Source organism: Bactrocera neohumeralis, unplaced genomic scaffold (genome assembly GCF_024586455.1).
Source record: "Bactrocera neohumeralis isolate Rockhampton unplaced genomic scaffold, APGP_CSIRO_Bneo_wtdbg2-racon-allhic-juicebox.fasta_v2 ctg2830, whole genome shotgun sequence".
Classification (NCBI taxonomy): domain Eukaryota; kingdom Metazoa; phylum Arthropoda; class Insecta; order Diptera; family Tephritidae; genus Bactrocera; species Bactrocera neohumeralis.
The window spans coordinates 14,960-40,602 of NW_026090375.1; the positions used below are offsets into that span (position 1 = coordinate 14,960).

A 25,643-nucleotide genomic window follows, 5' to 3' on the forward strand; every position below is an offset into this window, starting at 1 on the left:
GGATATGGTTTTTGGTCCAAAAGCCACGCCCATTTTCAATTTGAAGGCAAGAAGTTGGCCGAGAACTTAACCTTCTTATGGAGCCAAGGAAACGTTTACCAAGTTTCATCAATAAATTTTTACTCAAGTTACAGCTTGCACGGACGGACGGACATCAGACGGACGGACGGACAGACAGAACTTGTCGCCCTGATCACTTTGTACATAAATATCTGACTCTTTTAGTTTTAGGACTTACAAACAACCGTTATGTGAACAAAACTATAATACTCTCCTTAGCAATTGTTGCGAGAGTATAAAAATTATGGCATATCATGAAGAGGGTTGGTCAAATCGAGAAATTTCAAGACGTTTAAATAGATCGAGGGATATTATAAGAAATTTTTTAAAATTAGGGACCAATTATGGAAAAAATAAGAGAAGTGGAAGGCCTCCAAAAGTGAACGAAAGGCAAAAACGTAGCATTAAACGACTTATCATGCAGGAAAATGTAAGTGCGAGACAAATAAAACACCAAGTTAATTTGGAGATAGGAGTACGACTAGTACAACAAATTCTTAAATGTGAATTAGATTGTATTTATGATAAAAAATGCGCCAAACCGTCATTGACCAAAAAACACAAATTGGCCAGGCTTCGTTTCGCCGAAAAATATCGCTTTTGGGACGACGAGTGGAAAACCGTTATTTTTACTGACGAAAAAAAATTCAATTTAGATGGCCCCGATGGTCTCCAAAAATATTGGAGGCCCATAGAGTCTACTAGGGACAAATGTATGCGACGAAATTTTGGTGGCGGATCACTCATGGTTTGGGCTGGGATAACTTACAGAGGGAAAACTCCAGTTTGCTTTGTAACAACAAAAATGGACTCGGAATACTACATTAAATTACTGGATGAAGTTCTTATTGATTTTGGAGAGGAATTTGTTGGAAATGAATTCATTTTCCAGCAAGATAATGCAGCGATACATCGTTCCAAGAAAACAGTTGATTTCTTGCTGGATCGGAATATTAAATTTCTTGATTGGCCTGCAATTAGTCCCGACCTAAACCCTATTGAAAACCTTTGGTCCGTGTTATCAGCCAAAGTTTTCGAAATGGGACGGCAATTTGATAACGTAAAATGTTTAAGAAATGCCATCGTTGAAAAATGGGAAACAATTGAACAAACCGTTAACCATTCTTTAATTAATTCTATGCCCAGACGATTAGAAGAAGTTATTGCTAACAATGGAGGTCATACATCTTATTAAACCTTTAATTTTTGTCTTAAATACTAAAAATATAATGCATAATCAAAGTGGCTTTATAATTATTTCGTTCGGGTTATTTAAAATATGTTTGAGAAAACTTGCAAAATTTATTTATTTTTCCTAAAACTAAGCATAGCATTAATTGAATTAAATATTTATTCGAAAAAATAATAAATAATAGCAAAATTATAGGTTTTTCTTTCATTATTGAGCTTAACGAAAGTGGCTTTATAAATATTTCGCTTTATGTTATTGTTAATCAATATAAATAAACTATGTATTCAATAAGTAATTGTTAAATGAAAAGAAAATTTATTTTAAATATAAACGGTCTGTCGACCCAAACTGAAGCGTACAATGACCGAAAAACAATTTGTGTATTATTTATATTCCTGGAAAAATTATAGTTTTGGCGAGGTATTCTAAAATTACAGCAAGATTGTAATTCTTTGTAAGCACTTAATTTTTGGAACAACAAAAACTAATAAGCGAAAAGTTTTTCAAAAATTGATTGAGGACTCCGAGATATTTGAAAAGTTTTTAGCTAAAAAATTAATAATATAGAAATTTCGGAAATTTCGTAATGCAATGGCTTTTATGCAGAATAAAAGTTGATTCGGAATAGTTCATTTTAACGGCGCGCGCAAACCAAATCAATAATTTTTTGTTCATATGAAGTTTGATCTCCATATGTCAATTAGTATGTGTTTGGCAGCTGTTTGTTGACGACGTGAAGTTAAAATTGAACAACGGTTTGCTTGAAAAACATTCAATGAAGGTCGTGACGTCATCGAAGATTTGCTTCATACCAGTGGTTCATCCACTTCTGCTATAGTCGATAACATCGAAAAAATGTAAGAAATAGTGCTTAAAAGTCGTTGTGTTGGCACCAGAGGCTTTCAACATCTCTTATAGATCGACTCCAAAAATTTTGGTTAATGTTTTGGGTATGGTGTGCATTCAATGACAGACTGGTACGAAAATACCTGAATCTTTTGCGAAAACCACGTGGAGAAGAGGCTGAAGACCTTACATTATTCAAACACATCGTTGCTGGTGTCGAGTCTAGTGAGTAGAGGGAATGACGCGGCAAAAATTAGCGCAAGCCGAAAAAAAAACAAAATTCGTTGAAGGCCATCTCAACCAGGACATTAAACAAGTGTATGGAAAATAATAGCAGTGTTACTCGCTCGAGAGTCTATATTGAAGGCGACAATAAAGATTTGTACCTAAATACGGTTTTTTTGTCAGTCCAGGTGAACTTTAATCAAATGGTATTATTAATATATGATTGATTTTTTTAGATTGTTTTGATAATGATTAATTCTTCGTAATTCTATAATTACATTTTAGCAAAACAAATGTCTTAAAGAAGATCATATTAATATTTTAGTTTTTTGTTTGCTCAAAATAAAACTCGCTATATATATAATTACATATATTTTTGAAGTTTTTTTTTAACTTTTGTTGCATATTCTTTTAGAACAAATGTAAAGCATGACACAATTCCGATTTCTTTGGCGCCGCGATTTGAAGGTACCTTTGGAAAGAGGAAGTCCTCCTGATTAAAAAATATATAGGGTTATAGGTACCGCAAACGCTTAGTTTACGAGATATTCGACCTTAAAGTTCAAAAATTCCCAAAATTCGAACATTTCAACAAGCTATTTTACCACATTAAACACACTTTACTCACATTTTTCATTTCAAATTAATTAAATTAAACTATAAACTTTTAAATAAATCCATATTTTACACTTTTAACAGTCTTTTTATTGATTGAATTTTGAAGAAATCTTTATTTTAAAAATTACATCTTACACTCGTAGTGAACATCATGTGTGTGCTAAAAATTACGACGAAATGGAGCGCTGCCATGTGATAATAAGGAAATTCGCTGAAATGCCTTTTTTCCCAAAAATTCCTCGATTCATTCATTTGGATATGTTCTTTATTTAATTTAATAAACAAATAAGCAATATTATATAATAATATTATATACATATACAATATACATCACCTAATATACAAAAAAACGTATTATCAAAAATAAATGATAAGCGCTGACAGATATAATAACCAAAATTTAACCATTTTATAACGAAAACTCAAATATTGTTTCAATATCAGTGCAAGATAAAAAAAAATATAACCACTTTATAACGAAACTCAATATATTTTTTTTTATTTTAACGCAGAAAGGAGTACTATGCGAAAGTACTTTAGTCACCCCGGGTATTCGCTCGACCAGGGTTATTTTTTAAAAGCGTGGCCGAAGGCCGCCAACGCAGAAAGGAGTACTACGCGTAAGTACTTCACTCACATAAATCACATATTACACATATATGTACATATGTAGAAAGAATTTTTTTATAGTTAATATAGCAAAAAGATTTACGCGAAAAAGCAAACAAAGAAAAATTGTTAAAAATCCTACATATTTGCTATTTAATATGTGGCAAGGCTTGTTTTCCTCATAATTATTAACAATCTAACCTTTTCAACGATGAGTGCAATAAGTGATTTTTAAATTAATAAATTTAGGTAAAATATACCAAAATAAAAGTGAAATGTGAACTTATTTCAATGTTTAGAGTGTATATTTAAATATACAGAGTGAAAAACGTGAAAAAATTTAGTGAAACATAGAGAAATACCATGCGTTATTAGTGCAAATTTTTGAACTTTTAATCGTGAATATTTTAAAAAATAAAAGTTATTTTTATATTATTTTTGGCTATTTCTTCTCTGGAGAAGCTCCCCTATCCGCACATACCCCATTTATACGGAAATTCGGTTTTTTTACCCCTCCGCCAAAGTAATCGGTATACACACCAGTTAAGTGACCTTCTGCAGTTTAAAGGTTTATGTTGCAGCCTTGAGGAAATTAAATAGTTAAGAGAATATTCATACTACTGAATTCAATTAAGTGAAAAATACACACCGAAGTTACTCTCCGTTATTGAAAAACAATTACACCGTTTAAAATAAAGAATAATAATATACGGTACCTAGTTGTACAAAATTCGAATCTTACATATATATAAAAATGAAACCGTTTTCGTTGTCACGGCATCACGCGTGAATGGCTGAACCGATTTGGCTGATTTTTTTTTGTTGTATTTGTTATTATTAGGAGAAGGTTCTTATGTAAGAAAAAATTACGAAAGTTGCCGGAAAACCCCCAAAAACAGCCCTTTTCTTTTTCCCATACAAACGTTTTATTTTGTATATACATAAGTATGTACATACATACATATATATGTACATATGTAAGTAAAAATGACTGTTTGTTTGTTAATAACGCTAATGCTCGAGAACGGCGGAACCAATCTTCATGAAATCAGAAGTTGTTCGCTGTGGATCTGGAAAGGGTTAAATATAAAAAAACCATATACTTTTCATAAGGAAAAGTCGAAAAATTGGAAATTTCCAAAAAGTGACTTTTCATACAATTCTTTTTTGTTTTGTTTTTCAATATTTTGATTTGTAAATTATTTGAGTCGTTCAATTTCGGTCGCTTGCTTTTTTATTCCGGCTATTTAAAAGAAAATTATTGAAAATTTTTCAGTGAAAACTTTATGTGTGTTTCAAATGAAGTGATCAATTAGAGATTGAAATTTGTTACGAAGCAACGAAGACATCGCGCTAATATCGGTCAGCGTTCTTTTTGCCATCAACGTATGGCAGCCCAAGACACATGAACTACATGAGACTCCCAGGATGCGATGACATATGTGTGGAATTATGGATCGCTGTCAATCAGCAAGCGATCATCACGATAATACAGCAAGACTTTTCAAACAACAGCTACGATGTTTGATGGATTTTATATTGAAGCAACGTATGTATATACTCTGTTGAGTTGCAAAAAATAGGTTTGCCGCCCGCCACATTCTTCTTTGAATGGTGGATGGTGGTTACACCAGATCAAATTGATGAAATCATTTTTGCGGAAATTCCTCATGCAGAGAAAGATCCATTATTCTACGAAGTGATGAAAACCAATATGGCACATGGACTTTGCGGACACCACAATCCTACTTGCAATAAATGCACGAAACACTATCCACGTTCTTTTCTTTCGGAAACGCAAACTGAAAATGATGGATATCCACTCTATCGTCGTAGCTCATCAGACGACAATGGCAGGACATTTATCATTCAACTTAGAGTAGTGAATATCCAAGTCGACAACATATGGATCGTACCATATTCGCCACTGTTGTCTAATTCACATTCAAAACTCATGCCTATGTTTGATATTGTAGTTTGGCGAAATCGACTTTTCCGACTGTTGTGCGTTTCGCAGTTCATTTGGAGAATGGCTAAAGAGTGTTTTTCAACCCAGAGAATACAGTACAGCTAGCGGAAACACTTCCAACAACAAAATTTACATTGACGAGTTTTTTCTAAACTTGCGTCAGTGATTCGTTTGTGAGAACATTGCTCTATTTGGAAATGCCTTGATATTATGCATGGAATGCATCGCCGAAGAAATAGGTACGCAGAAAGCAAGGCCAACCAATAGATTGACATCCAGGTGTGTTCTCAACTAATTCCTTAAGACGAATTTACATAATCCACCCGAAAAACTACGATTGCTAATACCTTCGGTTGCTATTAATAAATGTACATCGTTCAGTTTGATTTGTGTCATTGCGCACACTTTTCGCGACGGTCATTTCGACATGTCAGCCTTCAAAGCCGCGTCAATTATGGAACACGAACAAAAATACATTGCCGAAGACATTTTACATCGTATTCGTTAAGAATTGGAAATAGGCAAATTTCGGTTCCAGTAGTTTGATATCAATTCCACCTCCCTTTTGTCAATTCACTTCAACGAAATATGAATCCATCACGAATGTTTATGCCAAATTGGCCAAATTATCGTAACTACGATGGCATGGGTGCGCGCCAATTATACGTGGCGTTTTCCCCGAGTTGGAAAACCATCTTCTCTGTACATTTACGCACCGGAATAGAAACCAAAAAATGTCGCTTATCAAACTGCGTTACATTGAAAAAAATTTAGAAAAATCGAAAATAAATGATTTTTAACACAACGTAAATTCAACCTTTTTTTCATTTCAAAACAGATAATTTCACGCAGCACAACGCTTGCGCTGTCACGGCATCACGCGTGAATGGCTGAACCGATTTGGCTGATTTTTTTTTGTAGTTTTCTAATACTCTGAACAAGGTTCTTATGGAAAAAAATAGTAAGAAAATCTTTCAGAAATAACGAATGTAAACGTAATTCAATTTAATTGTCAACGTCATTCAATTTAAAAAAAAAAAATTTTGGTAATCTGTTTTCATGTAAATTTTATTAAGTTTTTGATAAAGTTCGTTTTGTTTTAAAGACTAAGAAGTTTTTTGTTTGCTAATAAGTGTTTATTAATCACGGTAAGTTAAATTCACCTTATATCGATTTTTGGTAACTTTTGCTGACTACACAATATTACAATTTGGTATACATGGTTAAACAGAAAAAATATGAGTTCATTTTATTTTCAGTTGGATTTTCGTTTTTTGTTTTTAACAATGCCACCAACCAGACGTACAAACTTAGGCCGCGGAATTCGAAATACGGCAAGTCAAAGAAATATAAGAACAAATCAAAGAAATGAACTACAAAAAAATCAAAATCAACAAAGAAATGTTGTCCCCACAGAGCTGCATTCTGCTATAATGTGGCAATTGATTACAGTTCAGAGCAAATTGTTACTATTGGACTAATGAATAATGTATGTCCATATTGCAATGTATTGAAATTCAAAAATTAAGCCCCTGGATTGTGTTGGATTGGCGGCCAAGTCAAATTGACGCTACTGGTACCACCACCAGAGCCACTACATTCATTGGTTTCCGGAATTGGGCCAGATTCTATTCATTTTTTGACTCATATCCAGCAATACAATAATTGCTTTCAAATGACATCATTTGGCGCAACAAAAGTTATTGGAGACAATTTTATGCCTACTTTCAAGGTATATAAGTATAATGGCAAACAACTTTATTTAGTTTTACAACCATATAGCTGGTGCAAAATATGTTGAGCCAGTGTTTTGTAGATGTGTTTACAAAGTGTTCCAATACTTGGTAAAGCCTACTACCTAAAACTGCCATGGAAGGTACAAACAATTTGCTATACAATTACCTAAATACATATTTATATTCTTGCAGATTGCAGCAGCAAGAGAAGTCGATCAGCGTTGCGCACACAACAACTCAGTGAAAAGATCCATTGTGGAACAACTTCAAACATTTTTCCATCAGCACAATGTCTAATGCAGCATGCCATGCCATGTCTATGGCAGCATGCCATCAGATAATCATAAAATTGTCATCAGAGCCGATAAGGCACCTGCAGGACAACATGCTGGACGTTTTAATGCGCCAACAATTGATGAAGTGGCTATTGTCGTCGTGGGAGAAAATTTAGAAAACCGGGACATTGTTTTACTTCGACGGAACGATCAACTTCAGCGTGTGTCTGAAACACATCGATCATATGATGCCTTACAATATCCTATCCTATTTTGGCAAGGTGAAGACGGCTATCATTTTTCAATCATAATTTTTCACTGATGGTTCGGGAAAATGAGGACAATCACATCTTAAAGTGTCGGCGTCTATTTCACCAATATGCTGTGGATATGTATGTGAAAATTGAAACTGAACGATTGACATTTATCAGGTTGAACCTGGCAAAACTCCGTTCCGAGGAATATAGTATTCATCTTCGGGATGCCATTAATGCCGATGGAAATGCACAGAATGTTGGCAGAACAACTATTCTCCCAGCAACATACGTCGGAAGCCGCGACATATGCATGAATATGCTCAAGATGCTATGTCCTATGTACGACATTATGGCACACCAGATTTGTTTATCACATTCACATGCAATCCAAAGTGGACAGAAATTCATCAAGAATTATTTACTAGCCAATCACCTATTGATCGCCACGATATCACTGCAAGGGTGTTCAAAATGAAATTAAAAACACTCATGGATTTTATTGTTAAGCATCGCGTGTTCGGCGAGACGCGCTGTTGGATGTACTCAATTGAGTGGCAAAAACGCGGATTGCCACATGCACATATCCTCATTTAGTTGGTTGAGATCGTAAGACCGAATGAAATTGATAATGTGATATCAGCAGAAATTCCCGATAAGAATGAAGACCCACTGTTACATGAGGTTATTACAAAAAATATGATACATGGTCCATGTGGAATATTAAATCCAATTTCTCCGTGTATGGTTGAAGGAATATGTTCAAAACGCTACCCAAGACAATTAGTAACAGAAACTATTGCTGGAAATAATGGATATCCACTTTATCGCCGACGATCCATTGATGACAATGGAAAGTCAACAATAGTCAAAGTAAATCGACAGGACATTGAAGTTGATAACCGTTGGGTTGTTCCGTTTTCGCCATTACTCTGCAAGGCATATAAAGCACACATAAACGTCGAATTTCGCCATTCCGTAAAATCTATTAAATCTATTTGCAAGTATGTGAACATAGGTAGTGACATGGCTGTCTTCGGAGTTGCTGCCGAAAATTCAAATGATGAAGTCACCCAATATCAAATGGGCCGCTATGTTAGTAGTAACGAAGGCATGTGGCGTATATTTTCGTTTCCAAGGCCAACCAGTAGATTAACATCCTGGTGTGTTCTCAACTAATTCCTTAGGACGAATTTACATAATCCACCCGCAAAACGACGATTGCTAATACCTTCGGATGCTATTGATATTTTCAACGTGTTTTCAACGTAAATTCAACTTTCTTTTCATTTCAAAACACATAATTTCACGTCAGCTAGTAATATTATATTAATTAAAGAAAGATACTATCTGAAATAGAGTATAAATTTTAAAGAGTTTCCAGAAACTCAACAAGTATAGAAAACGTCTAAAATAAAATATTATACGTTCTTTGCAAAATATTCTAGTAGATAATTCAAGTGGAGCTCTTCTTAACAGCAAGGCACAATGTACAATTTACTATTAACACAATTCTTTGCACTGATTCCGGATAATGTATTAAAAACTCTTTACGGAGCTTTGTATAACATACAATAACAGTAGAAAAGGTAGTCACTCAGCCATTACTTGAACTCTGCAAATAGCGCAAGTGTCGCACTCAACATCCCAGCTCCACATAGCCACAGCATTCCACTTCTTCAACGTAAACATTTTATCCGGTTTACCTCCGTCATTCTCGTTGAATTGTTTGTCCATGGAACTTTCAACATCCTCACCATCAGCCATTGCTTACAAAACTTCCTTGAACCGCCAGTAATAAAGTTTATTGCAATGTTAAAAATCCAATTCCGAGAAGAGGGTGATGCTGACACAATAGAAAACAAAACACAGGGTTCACTAGCGTTAAATATTTCGTTGAAATGGTGTGCGTCAAAGATATATTCGCAAAATTTTTGTCACATTACCCAGCAGTAGCAGCTATACAAACTCCAAAATATTGAAAGAACTAATGTGGAAAACTTACGCATACACACCGTGCCACCGATAATACGTTTACGTAAGAAATTGTTGTTAAAATTGTCAATTGGATCTTAAGAAACTCATAGAAACTTTATTAGAATCGCCGGTCAATGTTCATATGAAGTTTGATCTCCATATGTCAATTATTATGTGTTTGGCAGCTGTTTGTTGACGACGTGAAGTTAAAATTGAACAACGGTTTGCTTGAAAAACATTCAATGAAGGTCGTGACGTCATCGAAGATTTCCACTTCTGCTTTAGTCGATAGTGGTTCATCCACTTCTGCTTTAGTCGATAACATCGAAAAAATGTAAGAAATAGTGCTTAAAAGTCGTTGTGTTGGCACCAGAGGCTTTCAACATCTCTTATAGATCGACTCCAAAAATTTTGGTTAATGTTTTGGGTATGGTGTGCATTCAATGACAGACTGGTACGAAAATACCTGAATCTTTTGCGAAAACCACGTGGAGAAGAGGCTGAAGACCTTACATTATTCAAACACATCGTTGCTGGTGTCGAGTCTAGTGAGTAGAGGGAATGACGCGGCAAAAATTAGCGCAAACCGAAAAAAAAAACAAAATTCGTTGAAGGCCATCTCAACCAGGACATTAAACAAGTGTATGGAAAATAATAGCAGTGTTACTCGCTCGAGAGTCTATATTGAAGGCGACAATAAAGATTTGTACCTAAATACGGTTTTTTTGTCAGTCCAGGTGAACTTTAATCAAATGGTATTATTAATATATGATTGATTTTTTTTAGATTGTTTTGATTTTTTCACCGATAATGATTAATTTTTCGTAATTCTATAATTACATTTTAGCAAAACTAATGTCTAAAAGAAGATCATATTTATATTTTAGTTTTTTGTTTGCTCAAAATAAAACTCGCTATATATGTAACTAGCTGACCCGGCGAACTTTGGTTGGTGGTGGTGGTGGTGTTACAGATAAGCAGAACTCTATGATTTTTTGAAAGCAATACAATGAATACATATAATGTTTATAGCGGCCCGGTACGTGTTTCGCTACGTATGAAGTGAAATATTAAATCAAACTCATTTATAAAAAAAAATATATATTTAATTATTTGCTAGCTATTCTTGAGTTATAAAGTCACAACGAAAAATGGCAATCATTTTTATATATATAAATGCACTGCCGTTATGGCTTTATGTCAACTTCAATAAGATTAATCCAAAACATTTGGATAAACAATAATTTTTGTTTTTCCATTTTGAGCATGAATAAACAAACGACGGGGGGTACCGACTCTGGAACAGACAACATAAAGTTGGCCATGATTCCTCCAAATTCACGCCACAAACGTTAAGTGTTTGCCCTTGAGCTTTGTTGATGGACATCGCAAATGATAAACGCACAGGATATTGTAATCGTTTGAATTCAAATGGCATATCAGTTGGAATCATAGGGATACGCGGTATTAAACAAACTTCCTTGTTTGATTTACCAGTTAAGATCGTAGCTTCAATCAAATTTGACAATAAATTTTTCACTGCCAATCTGGTGCCATTACACAGTTTTGGTGGATTAATATTTCGCAATAATATAATCAAAGAACCCACTTTCAGATTCAAGCAATGCGGTGGCATACCAGCCGGTTCTAATGAATTCAAAAATTCAGTTGGATAATTCATTGCCTCATCTTGATTCATAGCACTGTCAATTGATTTATATGTCGTGACTACGCCTTGGAGTTTTGCTCGAATTTGAAAATTAATGCATTGATATGAATGTTCTTCGGTGCTAAAATGGCGCGTTCTGTCAACCAATCATGGTTTCTGTAATTCTGAAGAATATTTTGAAAAACACATTCAATCAATTCATCTATCGATTTCGTAATTGTACAAAAATTGTTCGGTACAGTGATCAATCCGTTGGTTCTGTCGATTTGTATTTTGCCATCACCAATTTGTAACAATTGTTCTGAAAACTCATGGGCAGCTGGATCATTTTGTAGGTGAATACGCATATTAATGTTCAGTGTCAATTTTTGTACATATCTCCAGAACTGATGACTTCAAACAGGCATTTATTTCATCAGCAGGAGTTGACCGAGGAATGACAGGCAATGTTTGTCGAAAATCCCCTGGCTGTAATATCAAAGCATCACCAAAAAGCTGTTGGTTACCACGTAAATCTTGCATTGTTCGATTAAATGCTTCTAGTAATTTTTTATTCGCCATTGTACACTCATCCCATAAAATAATTGACGTTAATCGCAGAACTTTTGCCATAGCAGAATTTCTTGAAATATTGCAAGTTGGAGTTTCAATCACCAGTATATTCAATGGCAATTTTAATGCAGAGTGTGCTGTCCGACCACCTTCTAATAATGTAGCAGCAATTCCCGAAGATGCAAGTGCCAATGTAATTTTCAGTTCCGATCGAATAGTGGCTAAAATCAGTGATATAACGAACGTTTTGCCTGTACCACCAGGCGCATCCAAGAAATATAACCCACCTGCATTATTGGAAATGGCTTGCATGATTGTGTCATAGACATGTTTTTGCTGAATATTCATTTTGGTTATATTCGATTGTACAAATAAACGCAAATCATTAGAATTGAATTCCTGCTCACGTTGCAATTCACGATCAAACAGATCATGCATGTCACGATTTGGTATGGTCATACCCAATTGTACTAATGTTTTATTTGCAATCCGTAGACACATATCTTCAATTATTATCAAAGCTTCGTTGTACATTTCCAAAGTTATCAACAAATCAGGATTTCTTGCATGATGACGCATACGAATTAAAATATCTTCTGCAATATTATGTTTATATTTGTTCCATAATTCAAGTGGATTTGATGGCATACATGTTGATAATATAACGGCAAACAGCATTCGTATTTGTTGAGGATGAGCCCAAATAGATGCATCATGAATTGTTGAATCGCAATGAGCGTCATCCTTCAACAAATGCAAAAGTTGGCATGCTTCACGGTATGTTTCACACAAATGACCGTTGACTGTTCTCAATTCTTGAAATGATTTTGGGCCATTCACGTTAACTAATAACAATCTCAAATAAAAACACTCAACGTTGTTTGGATGTACTGTATATATTCTGCCAATTGCATCTGTTTGGAAAATGCCAGGATGCGCATGAACTGCTGTTCCTTGTTTACGTCTTTGAAATTTTTTCGGAGACACATTCCATGTGTAATACTGAGGCACTTCAGAATATAACAAAGTTATCGCAAATGTATCAGTTTCGCATAATTTAAAAAAAGCTGTTAACGTAGTTGCTGGTGGTTGCGCTGCTCTTTCCAATAAATTTGCTACATTAAAATAAACACGTTGGCCATTCTCAAGAAGTGAACAACCGCAGGATGTCTTTCGTGCATTGGAAACGACATAATCCTCCAGACAGCTTCATTGCTACTAATATAGCGACTCATTTGATACTGAGTAATTTCATCATTTCTATTCTCATCAGCAACACCGAAATGGGAAGAATAAAAATTCATGGCCCTAACTTTTTTTGTACATGTAGATAGATAGATGTTAAAATAAGTGGAAAATGTGACTTAAGAAATTTCTACAAATGATGAAATGTCAACACACTGAAAATATTATTTACCTGTTCGTGGATCAATCATTGGTATATTTATATTATAGCCATCGTCACCTTTCCAATGCAATATTGGGTATTGTAATGCGTCGTAACTACGATGAAGTTCCGAAACACGTTGCAATTGGTTATTTCTACGATGAAGTATAATATCACGCGATTGAAACTGATCACCACGAATTACAATTACAACCTCATCAATTGTCGGTGCATTGAATCGCCTTTCATGCTCTCCAAAAGGTGTTCTATCAGCCCTTATTACGATTTCGTGATGATCAGAGGGCATACGATCGAGAGCAATTTTGAACAATTGAACTAATGTTTTATGCTGATGGAAAAACCTTTGTAGCACACAAATAATTTCTCATCTTGTATTCAAAGCAATTGCAGAACGTTGACCAATTCACGATTTTCATCACCAATAAAATAAATTTGCAAAAATTGATAATCAGCGTCGGGGTTTGGCAATAACGAACCAGCTTGATGATAAATTTGGCCCTGAATCTGCAACATGTATGCAATTTTAGGTATATGTTGCATAATAATTTTTAAAACTATAGAATACTTTTATGATTCAGATTGATTGGGACAATCCTGTTTAAGTATTTACCTTAAACGTCGGCATAAAATTATCTCTAATAATGTTAGTAGCAGAAAAAGAAGTCATTTGAAATACCGAATTGTATTGTTGAATATGACTCAAAAAGTGCTTCGAATTTTCAGAAGTCCCAAAAATTAATGAAGACAATGGTTCGGGTGGAGTTTCTAATGGTGGCAATCTCACTTTGCCATTAGCACAACACATGCCGGGCGTTTCACCTGGAAATTTAGCCGCATCACAATGTGGACATATTGCGTTCATTATTCCAATATATCCGTACATACTTTAATTAATCTGACTGTTGTAATTAAAAGCAGCACGCATAATTTCAGGTACAACAGATCTATTTCGTGCATTACGTTCACGCCGCGATGCATTAGCTTGTGCTCGTTCATCTGGAGTCTGTGATCGCCTTTGTAATGCTGTAGCATTTGCATGACGCGTCCGCCGATCTATATTTCCTCGTGTGGGTCGTGGCATTTTTCTTTCAATTAAAAAATAATAAATTAAATTTAAAAAAAGCCTACTTTAATAGTGGTACACCATATGTTTTTTCAAATCAGGAAACACATACATTCGTGTAATTCACTTCATCAGTTCAAAACTTACCGTGTTTTGCTCGGAAATTCGCTTTGCGCTATATTTATTTTTTTCACAAATTCACACAAACTTCAATAATTATTAAAAAAAAATATATAATAACTAATAATTTTGCACCGCGGTAATTTCGGGCACTACTGAACGTGTGGGGCCAAAGAAAACGCTCCAGCGATGTTAACACTCCAATGTCATATATTCTCCTAATTTGAATTTTCTTAATGCTAAGAGCCAAAGCTCTACATAGTATATACCTACAAAAAACAAAATATTCATGTATTTCTCTATGCAAAATAAATGCACCGTAATATAGTTCGATGCCTTTTCAAACCCTACTTTGTTTGTCGATCTGCCTGCTACATACATACCTACATGTTGCTATATGTAAATATAATGCAAGAAAGTTTGTAGGTGGGAATAATAAGTATGCTAGTAAAGACGAAAGTTCATAAATTTTAAGAGCGAAATAGCGTAGCTAAGTAGGTAACAAATCGTTTAGTAAATGATTAAACTATTATTGATGTATGTATGTTAATATGAAAACGTATAATCCGCTGGCTAAGTGGGATGAATCTGACCAAACAAATGGGTTTTTGGTGTGTTTTTAAAAATAATTTCACCATACATTGAGCGCTTTTCAACTTTCCAAGTAGGTACGAGTTAAATAAAAAAAAATGTAACATATGTGTGGTGAAATTTTTGAAACATTTTGGCCGATATCTCGAGACTCTAGTCACGGAGCGGCATCAAAAATACTCTATACTATAGAAATCATCAACAGTACAAACAGTACTATGCGAAAGTACTTTAGTCACCCAGGGTATTCGCTCGACCAGGGTTATTTTTTATAAAGCACGAAAACGCCATTTTTATATATCGCATATTATATACATATACAATATACGGTAAGTACTTTATCAAAAACCCCGGGTAATTCGCTCGACCAGGGTTATTTTTTTAAAGCGACCAGGCCATAAAAATATAACCACTTTATAACGAAACTCAATATATTTTTTTTATTTTAACGCAGAAAGGAGTACTATGCGAAAGTACTTTAGTCACCCCGGGTATTCGCTCGACCAGGGTTATTTTTTTAAAGCGTGGCCGAAGGCCGCCAACGCAGAAAGGAGTACTACGCGAAAGTACTTCAGTCACATAAATCACATATTACACATATATGTACATATGTAGAAAGAATTTTTTATAGTTAATATAGAAAAAAGAATTACGCGAAAAAGCAAACAAAGAAAAATTGTTAAAAATCCTACATATTTGCTATTTAAGATGTGGCAAGGCTTGTTTTCCTCATAATTGTAAACAATCTAACCTTGTCAACGATGAGTGAACTAAGTGATTTTTAAATTAATAAATTTAGGTAAAATATACCAAAATAAAAGTGAAATGTGAACTTATTTCAATGTTTAGAGTGTATATTTAAATATATACACTGTTATGTTTCTGCCTTGAGGAAATTAAATAGTTAAGAGAATATTCATACTACTGAATTCAATTAAGTGAAAAATACACACCGAAGTTACTCTCCGCTATTGAAAAACAATTACACCGTTTAAAATAAAGAATAATAATATACGGTACCTAGTTGTACAAAATTCGAATAATATTATATTAATTAAAGAAAGGTACTATCTGAAACAGAGTATAAATTTTAAAGAGTTTCCAGAAACTCAACAAGTATAGAAAACGTCTAAAATAAAATATTATACGTTCTTTGCAAAATATTCTAGTAGATAATTCAAGTGGAGCTCTTCTTAACAGCAAGGCACAATGTACAATTTACTATTAACACAATTCTTTGAACTGATTCCGGATAATGTATTAAAAACTCTTTACGGAGCTTTGTATAACATACAATAACAGTAGAAAAGGTAGTCACTCAGCCATTACTTGAACTCTGCCAATAGCGCAAGTGTCGCACTCAACATTCCAGCTCCACATAGCCACAGCATTCCACTTCTTCAACGTAAACATTTTATCCGGTTTACCTCCGTCATTATCGTTGAATTGTTTGTCCATGGAACTTTCAATATCCTCACCATCAGCCATTGCTTACAAAACTTCCTTGAACCGCCAGTAATAAAGTTTATTGCAATGTTAAAAATCCAATTCCGAGAAGAGGGTGATGCTGACACAATAGAAAACAAAACACAGGGTTCACTAGCGTTAAATATTTCGTTGAAATGGTGTGCGTCAAAGATATATTCGCAAAATTTTTGTCACATTACCCAGCAATAGCAGCTATACAAACTCCAAAATATTGAAAGAACTAATGTGGAAAACTTACGCATACACACCGTGCCACCGATAACACGTTTACGTAAGAAATTGTTGTTAAAATTGTCAATTGGATCTTAAGAAACTCATAGAAACTTTATTAGAATCGCCGTTAGCGCTGTTGTGTAATTACAGGTGATTCAATGTTCATATGAAGTTTGATCTCCATATGTCAATTAGTATGTGTTTGGCAGCTGTTTGTTGACGACGTGAAGTTAAAATTGAACAACGGTTTGCTTGAAAAACATTCAATGAAGGTCGTGACGTCATCGAAGATTTGCTTCATACCAGTGGTTCATCCACTTCTGCTATAGTCGATAACATCGAAAAAATGTAAGAAATAGTGCTTAAAAGTCGTTGTGTTGGCACCAGAGGCTTTCAACATCTCTTATAGATCGACTCCAAAAATTTTGGTTAATGTTTTGGGTATGGTGTGCATTCAATGACAGACTGGTACGAAAATACCTGAATCTTTTGCGAAAACCACGTGGAGAAGAGGCTGAAGACCTTACATTATTCAAACACATCGTTGCTGGTGTCGAGTCTAGTGAGTAGAGGGAATGACGCGGCAAAAATTAGCGCAAGCCGAAAAAAAACAAAATTCGTTGAAGGCCATCTCAACCAGGACATTAAACAAGTGTATGGAAAATAATAGCAGTGTTACTCGCTCGAGAGTCTATATTGAAGGCGACAATAAAGATTTGTACCTAAATACGGTTTTTTTGTCAGTCCAGGTGAACTTTAATCAAATGGTATTATTAATATATGATTGATTTTTTTAGATTGTTTTGATTTTTTCACCGATAATGATTAATTTTTCGTAATTCTATAATTACATTTTAGAAAACTAATGTCTAAAAGAATATCATATTTATATTTTAGTTTTTTGTTTGCTCAAAATAAAACTCGCTATATATGTAATTAGCTGACCCGGCGAACTTTGTACCGCCTAACTGTCAATGAATGTGGTGTTACAGATAAGCTCAACTTTATGATTTTTTGAAAGCATTATTGAATACATATAATGTTTATAGCGGCCCGGTACGTGTTTCGCTACGTATGAAGTGAAATATTAAATCAAACTCATTTATAAAAAAAATATATATTTAATTATTTGCTAGCTATTCTTGAGTTATAAAGTCACAACGAAAAATGGCATTCATTTTTATATATATAAATGCACTGCCGTTATGGCTTTATGTCAACTTCAATAAGATTAATCCAAAACATTTGGATAAACAATAATTTTTGTTTTTCCATTTTGAGCATGAATAAACAAACGACTGGGGGTACCGACTCTGGAACAGACAACATAAAGTTGGCCATGTGAAAAACATGATTCCTCCAAATTCACGCCACAAACGTTAAGTGTTTGCCCTTGAGCTTTGTTGATGGACATCGCAAATGATAAACGCACAGGATATTGTAATCGTTTGAATTCAAATGGCATATCAGTTGGAATCATAGGGATACGCGGTATTAAACAAACTTCTTCTTTTGATTTACCAGTTAAGATCGTAGCTTCAATCAAATTTGGCAATAAATTTTTCACTGCCAATCTGGTGCCATTACACAGTTTTGGTGGATTAATATTTCGCAATAATATAATCAAAGAACCCACTTTCAGATTCAAGCAATGCGGTGGCATACCAGCCGGTTCTAATGAATTCAAAAATTCAGTTGGATAATTCATTGCCTCATCTTGATTCATAGCACTGTCAATTGATTTATATGTCGTGACTACGCCTGGGAGTTTTGCTTGAATTTGAAAATTAATGCATTGATATGAATGTTCTTCGGTGCTAAAATGGCGCGTTCTGTCAACCAATCATGGTTTCTGTAATTCTGAAGAATATTTGGAAAAACACATTCAATCAATTCATCTATCGATTTCGTAATTGTACAAAAATTGTTCGGTACAGTGATCAATCCGTTGGTTCTGTCGATTTGTATTTTGCCATCACCAATTTGTAACAATTGTTCTGAAAACTCATGGGCAGCTGGATCATTTTGTAGGTGAATACGCATATTAATGTTCAGTGTCAATTTTTGTACATATCTCCAGAACTGATGACTTCAAACAGGCATTTATTTCATCAGCAGGAGTTGACCGAGGAATGACAGGCAATGTTTGTCGAAAATCCCCTGGCTGTAATATCAAAGCATCACCAAAAAGCTGTTGGTTACCACGTAAATCTTGCATTGTTCGATTAAATGCTTCTAGTAATTTTTATTCGCCATTGTACACTCATCCCATAAAATAATTGACGTTAATCGCAGAACTTTTGCCATAGCAGAATTTCTTGAAATATTGCAAGTTGGAGTTTCAATCACCTGTATATTCAATGGCAATTTTAATGCAGAGTGTGCTGTCCGACCACCTTCTAATAATGTAGCAGCAATTCCCGAAGATGCAAGTGCCAATGCAATTTTCAGTTCCGATCGAATAGTGGCTAAAATCAGTGATATAACGAACGTTTTGCCTGTACCACCAGGTGCCTCCAAGAAATATAACCCACCTGCATTATTGGAAATGGCTTGCATGATTGTGTCATAGACATATTTTTGCTGAATATTCATTTAGATTATATTCGATTGTACAAATAAACGCAAATCACGATCAAACAGATCATGCATGTCACGATTTGGTGCGGTCATACCCAATTGTACTAATGTTTCATTTGCAATCCGTAGACACATATCTTCAATTATTATCAAAGCTTCGTTGTATATTTTCAAAGTTATCAACAAATCAGGATTTCTTGCATGATGACGCATACGAATTAAAATATCTTCTGCAATATTATGTTTATATTTGTTCCATAATTCAAGTGGATTTGATGGCATACATGTTGATAATATAACGGCAAACAGCATTCGTATTTGTTGAGGATGAGCCCAAATAGATGCATCATGAATTGTTGAATCGCAATGAGCGTCATCCTTCAACAAATGCAAAAGTTGGCATGCTTCACGGTATGTTTCACACAAATGACCGTTGACTGTTCTCAATTCTTGAAATGATTTTGGGCCATTCACGTTAACTAATAACAATCTCAAATAAAAACACTCAACATTGTTTGGATGTACTGTATATATTCTGCCAATTGCATCTGTTTGGAAAATGCCAGGATGCGCATGAACTGCTGTTCCTTGTTTACGTCTTTGAAATTTTTTCGGAGACACATTCCATGTGTAATACTGAGGCACTTCAGAATATAACAAAGTTATCGCAAATGTATCAGTTTCGCATAATTTAAAAAAAGCTGTTAACGTAGTTGCTGGTGGTTGCGCTGCTATTTCCAATAAATTTGCTACATTAAAATAAACACGTTGGTCATTCTCAAGATGTACAGCCACGTGAACAACCGCAGGATATCTTTCGTGCATTGGAAACGACATAATCCTCCAGACAGCTTCATTGCTACTAATATAGCGACTCATTTGATACTGAGTAATTTCATCATATCTATTCTCATCAGCAACACCGAAAATAGCCATATCGCTCCCTTTATTTACATATTTGCAAATATATTTAATGGATTTGACAGAATTACAATATTCCACATTTATATGAGCGTTGAATATTTTCGATAATAATGGACAATACGGAACCACCCAACGATTATCAACTTCAACTTCCTGGTTATGTATTCTAATGGTTGCCGTTTTGCCATTATCATTAGGTGATCTACGTCGATACAACGGATATCCGTCATTGCCCGTTATTGTGTCTGAAGTAAATTGCCTTGGGTATCGTTTCGAACACTTTTCATCAATCATACATGGTGAATTCATATTTAGTTCACCGCACGGTCCATGTATCACGTTTTTAACGACAACTTGAAATAACTCAGGATCAGCAGTGTGTTTAGGAATTTCAGCTGATATAAGATTATCGATTTGATCCGGAGTTACTTTATGTACCAGCCAAATTAGTATATGTGCGTGCACCAATCCCCTTTTCAGCCATTCAATGGAGTACATATGGCAACGCACCTCCCCAAATACATATAATTTCTCAATTAAATCCATAATTGCTTTACATTTTTGCCGAAAAACACGCGCAGTAATGTCATGACGATCGGTTGTCGACTGTCCTGCAAATAAATTGTTTTTGATGTCATCCCACTGCGGATTACATGTAAATTTAATGAACAGATCCGGTCGACCGTATTTTCTTACATAACACATTGCGTCTTGTGCATATTCGTTCATATTCCGTGGGCTACCAATATACGAAGATGGCAATATAGTTAAACGTCCGATGTCATTAATATTAGCATCATTCGCTATCGCATCTTGCAAATGAATATATTGTTCAGACCTTAATTTTGCTTGGTTGAAACGAATAAAATTAAGACGTTCTGTTTCTATTTTGACGTACATATCAACGATGTACTGATGATATAGTTTACGACATCTCAAGATATAGTTTTGTTCTTGTGGACGAACCATCAATCGATAAGAATAAAAATTCATTGCACTAACTTTTTTTGTACATGTAGATAGATAGATGTTAAAATAAGTGGAAAATGTGACTTAAGAAATTTCTACAAATGATGAAATGTCAACACACTGAAAATATTATTTACCTGTTCGTGGATCAATCATTGGTATATTTATATTATAGCCATCGTCACCTTTCCAATGCAATATTGGGTATTGTAATGCGTCGTAACTACGATGAAGTTCCGAAACACGTTGCAATTGGTTATTTCTACGATGAAGTATAATATCACGCAATTGAAACTGATCACCACGAATTACAATTACAACCTCATCAATTGTCGGTGCATTGAATCGCCTTTCATGTTCTCCAAAAGGTGTTCTATCAGCCCTTATTACGATTTCGAGAGCAATTTTGAACAATTGAACTAATGTTTTATGCTGATGGAAAAACCTTTGTACCTCACAAATAATTTCTCGTCTTGTATTCAAAGCAATTGCACAACGTTGATCCAATTCACGATTTTCATCACCAATAAAATAAATTTGCAAAAATTGATAATCAGCGTCGGGGTATGACAATAACGAACCAGCTTGATGATAAATTTGGCCCTGAATCTGCAACATGTATGCAATTATAGGTATATGTTGCATAATAATTTTTAAAACTATAGAATACTTTTATGATTCAGATTGATTGGGACAATCCTGTTTAAGTATTTACCTTAAACGTCGGCATAAAATTATCTCTAATAATGTTAGTAGCACCAAAAGAAGTCATTTGAAATACCGAATTGTATTGTTGAATATGACTCAAAAAGAGCTTCGAATTTTCAGAAGTCCCAAAAATTAATGAAGACAATGGTTCGGGTGGAGTTTCTAATGGTGGTAATCTCACTTTGCCATTAGCACAACACATGCCGGGCGTTTCACCTGGAAATTTAGCCGCATCACAATGTGGACATATTGCTCCATTATTCCAATATATCCGTACATACTGTAATTAATCTGACTGTTATAATTAAAAGCAGCACGCATAATTTCAGGTACAACAGATCTATTTCCTGCATTACGTTCACGCTGCGATGCATTAGCTTGTGCTCGTTCATCTGGAGTCTGTGATCGCCTTTGTAATGCTGTAGCATTTGCATGACGCGTCCGCCGATCTATATTTCCTCGTGTGGGTCGTGGCATTTTTCTTTCAATTAAAAAAGAATAAATTAAATTTAAAAAAAAGCCTACTTTAATAGTGGTACACCATATGTTTTTTCAAATCAGGAAACACATACATTCGTGTAACTCACTTCAACAGTTCAAAACTTACCGTGTTTTGCTCGGAAATTCGCTTTGCGCTATATTTATTTTTTCACAAATTCACACAAACTTCAATAATTATTAAAAAAAAAATATAATAACTAATGTCATATATTCTCCTAATTTGAATTTTCTTAATGCTAAGGGTCAAAGCTATATATACCTACAAAAAACAAAATATTCATGTATTTCTCTATGCAAAATAAATGCACCGTAATATAGTTCGATGTCTTTTCAAAGCCTACTTTGTTTGTCGATCTGCCTGCTACATACATACCTACATGTTGATATAAATATAATGCAAGAAAGTTTGTAGGTGGGAATAATAAGTATGCTAGTTAAGACGAAAGTTCATAAATTTTGAGAGCGAAAGAGCGTAGCTAAGTAGGTAACAAATCGTTTAGTAAATGATTAAACTATTATTGATGTATGTATGTTAATATGAAAACGTATAATCCGCTGGCTAAGTGGGATGAATCTGACCAAACAAATGGGTTTTTGGTGTGTTTTTAAAAATAATTTCACCATACATTGAGCGCTTTTCAGCTTTCCAAGTAGGTACGAGTTAAATAAAAAAAAATGTAACATATGTATGTGTGGTGAAATTTTTGAAACATTTTGGCCGATATCTCGAGACTCTAGTCACGGAGCGGCATCAAAAATACTCTATACTATAGAAATCATCAACAGCTTCCATTTGCTACCCATATTGTACAAACACATCCTAGGGTTACCCGGGTCCACGTTTTGGCCTATTTCTCGAGACTCTGATATCCGATTCTTAAAATTTCAAAACATAAACCATCTACTGAATAATCCAAACAAAGCCTAAAAATTGGGTTTGGATAGGTGAGCCCGTTCTTGAGTTATAAAGTCACAACGAAAAATGGCATTCATTTTTATATATAGAGATTACATATATTTTTGAAGTTTTTTTTTAACACTTGTTGCATATTCTTTTAGAACAAATGTAAAGCATGACACAATTCCGATTTCTTTGGCGCCGCGATTGGAAGGCACCTTTGGAAAGAGGAAGTCCTCCTGATTAAAAAATATATAGGGTTATAGGTACCGCAAACGCTTAGTTTACGAGATATTCGACCTTAAATTTCAAAAATTCCCAAAATTCGAACATTTCAACAAGCTATTTTACCACATTAAACACACTTTACTCACATTTTTCATTTCAAATTAATTAAATTAAACTATAAACTTTTAAATAAATCCATGTTTTACACCTTTAACAGTCTTTTTACCGAAGAAATCTTTATTTTAAAAATTACATCTTACACTCGTAGTGAACATCATGTGTGTGCTAAAAATTACGACGAAATGGAGCGCTGCCATGTGATAAGGAAATTCGCTGAAATGCCTTTTTTCCCAAAAATTCCTCGATTCATTCATGTGGATATGCTCTTTATTTAATTTAATAAACAAATAAGCAATATTATATAGTAATATTATATAATAATATTATATACATCTATACTAATATTATAAAGAGGAAATGTTTGTTTTTTTGTTTGTTTGTTTCGAATAGGCTCCGAAACTACTGAACCGATTTGAAAAATTATTTCACCGTTGGAAAGCTATACTATCCCTGAGTGACATAGGCTATATTTAGTTAAAAAAAAAAATAGGGTTCCTTACCAAAACTCCGATAATATAAAAAAAATACCAAAAAACTTTCTGTCATCGCGAATGCTGCGAAAACGATTGAAGATATAACAAAGTGATATATTACAATTTTGTAGAACTTATCATTATCTACAAAAAACGTCGCGACATCATACCTCTAACTATTATAGTTTTGTCACAATAAGCGATTTTATATAAAAAAATTAATTAAAATACCACTACTTGAAAAGGCTCTTTATTTATACCTTAGTATTGATCCTTATCGAAATAAATGATTTATTATTTAAGATCGCTTCAAAACCTTTATATAACTTTTTGAATTATTAGATTCTGACATTCCATTCAAAAGATATCACGAGTTAAAAATTTTTAAAAGTCGCTCGGCGGCGAACTATGCGTTGTAGAGTTGTAGGCGTCAGGGTTAAGACAAAGAATGTACATATAATAATAAGAAGGAGCAAATGTTAGCTGTGCTAAAATGTTATTTGACGTTAGGGAACATCGAAAAAATTTCGAAGAGTAATCGAAAAAATTTCGAACAGTATGAAGGAACACACCATTCAAAAGGGGAAGCAAGCCAATGTTTACCACTCTATAAGGGAACTTGCCAATTGCGTGCACCACGATATAAAGGAACATGAGAACAGAAAATGTATCAGAGAAACTACACCACACTATAAGGGTACTACTCTATAGAAATTGTCCACGCAGATGTTCTTTGATATGCGCATAAGGGAAAATTTGAATAATGTGTATTACAAAAAAATAATTATAAGGCAAATAATCAAATAAATAGTAATTAAAATGGAAATAAAATAAAATGAAATAAAAAAACAAAAAAGTCAAAAAATATATACATATTTTAGAAGTTCATGTAGGCTTTGAACCCGAACAAAATATTTGGAGTTGCAAAATGTTGATCAGCTAAGCACACAGCACCAAAGCCAACTTTGGAAGTGGAGAATTTATTGTGGTATACGTACAACAAAAGCGATATATACTCCTCTACCCAAATTTTCCACCACTTTATGAAGGAACACGACAAACTACACCACATTAATAAAGAACATGAAAAATGTCAATGTCAATATGTATGCAAAAATTCAATGTCCTGGATTGGGTGAAATTGCGCCAAAATAAGAATAGGAGAAATGAGAATACTGATTTCAATGAGAATGTTGACTTTATGCATATGCCAAAATCCAATGAAAGAGAGTATGCTTTGGATTGGTTAATTTTTAACGGCTAAAACTGTTGTAATAATTGGAAATGGTTAAAAAGCAATAAATTGGTGTGAAATTGCGCCAAAATAAGAATAGGAGAGAGAAATGAGAATATTGATTTCAATGAGAATGTTGATCT

At 34.2% G+C, this 25,643-nt stretch overlaps 4 long non-coding RNA genes across 5 annotated transcripts; 3 read left to right on the forward strand and 1 right to left on the reverse strand.

Annotated features, from left to right (window-relative positions):
- Positions 1 to 1,844: 1,844 nt before the first annotated feature.
- LOC126766893 (uncharacterized) lies at positions 1,845 to 3,014 on the forward strand. 2 transcript variants are annotated; one of them, XR_007668966.1, is made up of 2 exons: positions 1,845 to 2,529; positions 2,739 to 3,014. It is a non-coding gene; the product is annotated as an uncharacterized LOC126766893 (long non-coding RNA). The 2 variants fall into 2 exon arrangements; XR_007668967.1 differs by having other exon boundaries at positions 1,845 to 2,511.
- Positions 3,015 to 3,918: 904 nt separating this feature from the next.
- Positions 3,919 to 16,905, reverse strand: LOC126766891 (uncharacterized). Its single transcript, XR_007668964.1, has 3 exons — positions 16,891 to 16,905; positions 16,185 to 16,731; positions 3,919 to 4,266 (listed from the first exon to the last, which is right to left on the reverse strand). It is a non-coding gene; the product is annotated as an uncharacterized LOC126766891 (long non-coding RNA).
- On the forward strand, positions 9,936 to 10,546 carry LOC126766894 (uncharacterized). The gene is made up of 2 exons (XR_007668968.1): positions 9,936 to 10,095; positions 10,157 to 10,546. It is a non-coding gene; the product is annotated as an uncharacterized LOC126766894 (long non-coding RNA).
- Positions 16,842 to 17,661, forward strand: LOC126766892 (uncharacterized). The gene is made up of 2 exons (XR_007668965.1): positions 16,842 to 16,923; positions 16,985 to 17,661. It is a non-coding gene; the product is annotated as an uncharacterized LOC126766892 (long non-coding RNA).
- Positions 17,662 to 25,643: the final 7,982 nt, after the last annotated feature.